The following is a 5,853-nucleotide window of genomic DNA, read 5'->3' as shown; positions in this document are numbered from 1 at the left end:
TATGAAGTTGTTTGAACTGAAGCTTTGCCACTCCGTAGCTGTGTGGTCTTGGGCAAATGACTGAACTTTCTTGAGGGTCTATTTGTTCATTGTAAGATAGAAATAATGATTGTACCTGTTTCAAGGGGTTGCTGAGAAGTTTAGAGATTATGGAGATTAAATGGCTGAGCCCAAGTAAGGGCTTCATAAAGCACCTTGTCAGCACTGTACCTTAACAAGTACAAAGACTTGGAATTAGGAGCAATTTCTTCCCTCTTCAAGAGGGAAACAGACCAAGCTCCTCAGAGGCAATTACTTTGCTCTGGGCATTGAAAGGAAACTCTCTGTTCCTGGGAAGCTTTCATTCTTCATTTGTTAGAAAACACTTGGTTGAAGGACCAGCAGATGGCATAGTGGTTACATCACTGGACTCCCATGTAGTTGCCTGCAGTTTGAGTCCTGGATTTAGCAGCTTAAAACTCACTCCAGGTGTGTGTGTGTGTGCGTGTGTGTGCCCGAAATCACAAAAGGAGAAGGGATTGTGCCGGGCCATTCCCCCACAAGATGACTTCTTGCTTTTTGTTTCTCTCTCTATTTCTCTGTGGTGAGCACACGTGTCCTGTAGCAAAAACTTCTCAAAGAAAACATTCAACTGAACCCCGTTTAATAAGACTTTTATAAACTTCCCACTACAATCTATTCTAAAACTTAAAAAACAATGCTATAGGGCATGTGTGCTAACTGGAGAGAGACAGAGAGAAAGAGAGAAAGCACTCCTGGGGGGTGGGAGTAGGGAATAACAACGCTGTAGTCTCTTCTCCATTCTCCTCTTGGGATTTTGGGCATGCATGCACACACCCAGAATGGTTTTCTTGGACTCGAACCTAGCAGTTGGCTAGGTAGGATCAGCTGCCTTCACCCCATGCTATTTGGCTGATCCTATTCCAAAACTTTTTATTTTATTTATTTACTTTTTCATAGAACATGTGCACTCGCTAAAGAAAGAGAGAAAACAGTGAGAGGGAAAGCGAGCAACCACTCTCTAGGGGATAGCCGTGCCACGATCCATTTTCCTTTGTTCTCCTCGCAGGATATTGGGCACACATGCACATGTACCAGGTGTGATCTGCAAGCCACTGAGTCCAGGGCTCAAACCACAGTTGACTGTGTGGGAGACCAGAACCTTAACGGCTATGCCACCTGCTGGCCTCTTTATTCCAAAATTTTTATCGAATGTCTCATCAAGTGTCATAAGAGAAAGGGAAGCTGAGTAACATGATGATCCTTTCTACAGTAACAAAGCCAGAGTGAGCTCAGGAGGCAGTTGGAGGGCCTGAGTTTAAATCCTGGTTCCACCATGTACGAGCGGTGTGCTGCAAACCAGTGCCGGCAGCCGTGCCGTCTCGACCCTCAGCTGTGAGCCGGGAGGCACAGCTCCTCCGCTACGGGGACAGTGCCTGTGAAGCATTCTCTGCAGTGCCAGCTAACCAAGGAGCACTGACAAAATAAAGCTACCGTACCACGCCTGGACTCCTCTCACACGTTCCTCTGGGTAATGGCACCACGTGAAGGAAGGAGCCTTGTGACCAGCCCTGGCTTTGCTTCTAACTCAGCGGATGGCCAAAGGCTGACCCATTGCCCATTTCTGCTTTGCATTTTCTCCTCTGTAAAATTACTATTACCACCAAAATCGGCTTCTTAGGCCTTTCCTGTAGCCCAGAAGTAGCCTTAGAAGCTGCTTCAGGTATTTTCAATATTCTAAAAAGTCTGGTGGATATTTATAAGTAGGCTAAATAAAAGTATTAAAGGCTAAAAAAAAAGTGACATGTTTTTTATGATGTCATTCCTTAGTTTAAAACCCGTCTGAGGTTCCCCGTTTCCGCAGAGAGATGGCCAGTGTTTTTCTACACCCTGTGCCCCGTTTTCTGTCCCCAGCCCCACCACCTTTCTGGATCATCTTCAACCTTCTCTTTGGACACTGTTCAGCTGAACCCCATGACTGTCCCTAGGTATTGGGGCGTGCCTGGAAACTCCCGCCTTTGCTTAGCGTGCTCACTTCAGAGTGACATCTGTGTGGGCCACTCTTCCCCCGTTAACTAGCAGCTTCCCCAAGAATCTGGTGCTGACCCTCGATTTTAAAGGACCCGTTCCACACTCATCACCCCCACACCTCTCTCCATGGTTACCTCACTTATCTTGCTTTACCTTTTCCCGCAGCACTAACCACCATATGATATACAATGTCATGTACTTTTTGCGTGTTTTTTTCTTTTTTTGTAAGTTTTCTTTTGATTTTACCTTAAATTTTTAAAAAATTATTTTGAAAAAGATTTTTGCTATAGGGCAAGTGCGCTCACCAGAGAGACAGAGACAGAAAACAAGAAATCTCCCCCCAGGGCAGATGGCCACATGGCAATCCCTCCTCCAGTCTCCTCTTGGGATCTTGGGCACACATGCACGCGCGCCTGGTGTGAGTTTTAAGCCGCCGGGTCTGAGACTGGAACCACGGGTGACTACATGGGAGTCCAGCAGCGTAACCATTACACCACCTGCTGGTCCCTATCTAAAAAATGTGGGGAGCCAGCAGTTGGAGTAATGGCTATGTCGCTGGACTCCCACGTAGTCGACCGCGGTTCGCGTCCTGGACCCGGTGGCTTAGAACTCATGCCGGGCACGTGTGCGTGCGTGCCCAAGATCCCGAGAGGAGAATGGAGGAGAAGGGATTGCGGTGTGACCATCCCCCCTGGGGGGTGATTTCTCGCTTTCTGTCTCTATGTCTCTCTCTGTCTGTCTGGCGAGCGCACACGCCCTATAGTGAAAACCTCTCAAAAAATAAAAAATGTTACGGTTTATTTACCTTTTCCATGAGTGAGACAGAGAAAATGCAAGAGACAGAAATCTCGTGCCCAGCAGGGGCTTGATGTCAGCTATGGGGCAGGGGAAGCGTACTCCTGACATACTTCGGAAGTCTCCAGGGGACCCTAGACGCTCACGGAGCACTGGGTTTTCCCACTGTGCCGTTGTGCAGCCCTTGTCGACTTTACTTTCGCATCAGACAGTAGAATTTATGCGGCACAGGTCCTGACCTTTTTAAACATTTCTTTCACTGATGCTTTCCAGGTATGCCAAATAATGCCTGGCACATAGCAGGCACGTACTGTATCCATAATTACTAATCAGTGTAGAACTTTTGTCTAGAACTCTATTACCTCAGCATGAGCACCTAGGTTATCTCTTGAAAGGAACTTATTAAAAATTTAAATACACCATAGATAAACAAATTAATTGCACTTAAATAAATACAGCTTGCTTATCATAAATACAAAGGATTGCGAGGCACAGTTTTTCAAAGGTGGTTATTAGTGAAATCATAGACTCTCGGTGAACGCCGTAAAGGACAGCATTGTTTAAATCGCATCTGAGACCGGGACTTTCTTAAAAGTGTCTGGATATGTGCTGTGGGAAGCACGGGGGAGGCAGAGCTGTGTTTCCCGAGCACAGGCCATCACGTGGAGCTCAGGCGTCTTCGTATGGGGCCAGCTGTGTCCAGCAGGTGCTCAGTAAATCTCATGGGTCTGTTCTGAATCAAGTTTAAAGTAAAAATACTGCCTTAAATACGCACACATATGCATGTTTTTTTTTAACCAGCACTGGGTACTTTAAAGGAAATGTTTTTATTTTATGAAGTAGAAGAAGCCGAGAAGACAGAGTATTTTATATCCTGATTATCTCTCTCCACCAAGTCGCTCTTTATCTCCGTGGGGAAACTAGAGGCAATAATTAAAGAATTAAACCTCCTTTACTCACTCATGCAGGGCACCCTATCACTTGCCACTTGGTATTTATTTTCCAGTTGAAAGAGTTTAATTTATTTTCCTTTCTTCCCTTGGGACCCAAGATGCCTGACCCACAACAGCCTCCAAGTTTGGCTGAAAAGGGCCTCCATCTTTATTCTCCTATGGGGCTGTTCACCTTTGGGCAGGTAAACAAACATGCCAGATCCTTTCGTGAAATCTCTTCCTCACCTGTGGTGGACAGAGATGGATGGAGGAGCTCCCCATGGGCCGAAGAGGGTCCTTTCTTATTCCTGACATACACCTTGCCTTTGGCCTCTCATGGCAGCTGCCAGCAAGGCTGGCCTTGGAGATTTCGGATCTTCGTTTTACACATGTGTTCAAGATGGGCATGCAGCCACCCCATCATTCCCAATATCTAACCCAGGCAGGAGAGGATGCTAACAGGGACCCCTGCCGGCAGAAGGGGATCAACCTCAGAGGGCCACTTGCTATTTTTTTTTTTTTTTAAAGGAAAGGCCAAAGATAATGGTTCTTTTTTGTATTATTTAATTTTATTTATTCATTCTTTTATTTCAATTTGACCAGAGAGAGACACACAGAAAGAGAGAGAAAGACAGAGAGAGAGGGAAAGTGAGAGAGCAAGCCACCAGGTCCGGGACTTGAACCATGGTCGGTCATGTGGGAGTGTCCAGCGCCTTAACCACCACGCCACCTGCTGCTATTGTTTTAAAAGGCACCTTCCTCCCCAGCGGTGACTGCCTCAGCCTCCCGACAGGTGGTCCCGTCCTTTCCCTATCAGACGCGAAACTCAAACCCTACCCTTCTCCGAGAGGGCCAGTTTTCTCCCACTTTCTTTCAAACATATTCAGATGTACCAACATCTTAACTGAAGACTAAACTCAGGGGACGGTGTGCATTCCATTTTTTCGTCCCACCTAGGCCTTGGCTTGATTTTCTACACCAAAATCTGTGTCTTCCTTGATGTCTAAAAGTGGAAAAGATGGGACCCTTTAGGGGCGGTCATTTCTGTTTGTTTTTAGATGGTTTTCACTGCTGGTAACCCTTCTACCTTAGCCTCCCCACTGGGACTCCCGGTGCCTGGCCTGGGAGATAATGTTTTCCTTTTCTCAAGGATGAGAAAGGAGTTTATGCCCCACCCAGCAAGCTCTCCTGAACACAGTGTGACATACCTACCTTCGTACAACGAAAAACTATACCTCCATTTCTCATGAGCAAAATGGAAATACGCTGATTGTTCGGAGGCCTGAATGTGAAATACTGAGGAGAGAGCCGTATCGTAGACGTCATATGAATTATCGGTTATTGTACCCGTGGGATCGAACACTAGTATCCCGAGTGTGAGCAGGCACTTTATATGGTCCACTGTGAGGCATTGCATTTTTTAAAGCAGCACAGATTGACAACCTGAAAATAACGTAAAATAAGTCACATCCTTACTTCTGATCTTCAGCCGGGCCTGAGGGTAGGAGGTTGGTATCGCCACCAGAACAGAGCCTGTGGTTGTCAGACACCTCCGGGACTGCCCCCAGGACATTGGGTACACAGCCCCCAAGTTCACGGCTCACGGTGGCTGATGATGTGCACAGGTGTGGAAGAAGAAACAGAAAGCAGGCACAGTGACAGCACAGAGAAGACTCTTTGGAGTAAAGCGAAAACAACAACAATATCGCCCACATTTGTTGACTGCTCACTAAGGGCCGGCCACTATGCTAGGCCTGCACTCTCTGCACAGCAGTGCTGTAAATGTTAGTTTACGTCACCACGAGGTGCTGTTCTTGATATCCTACTTCTGTGTCTGTTTTACAAATAAGGAAACTAGAACTCAGAGAGGTTAACTTACTAAACGGAAGCCACACAGCTTCTAGGTGGTAGGGCTGGAAACTCGCACAGAAAAGATGTCTGTCTGATTAAAGAACCCAATCACTCAATTAAGAGCCAATGTAACGTTGACCAGATGCCCAACTCAAAGGGCTGGAGCTGGCAGGTTTTCAGAAATGGGAAGCGCCGGGTAAAGTAAGGGGCAGATCAATTCTTGATACACATTTTGCTATCTGCT

This window comes from Tupaia chinensis, unplaced genomic scaffold (assembly GCF_000334495.1).
Source record: "Tupaia chinensis unplaced genomic scaffold, TupChi_1.0 Scaffold000138_1, whole genome shotgun sequence".
Lineage (NCBI taxonomy): Eukaryota > Metazoa > Chordata > Mammalia > Scandentia > Tupaiidae > Tupaia > Tupaia belangeri.
This window is presented reverse-complemented; position numbering follows the sequence as displayed.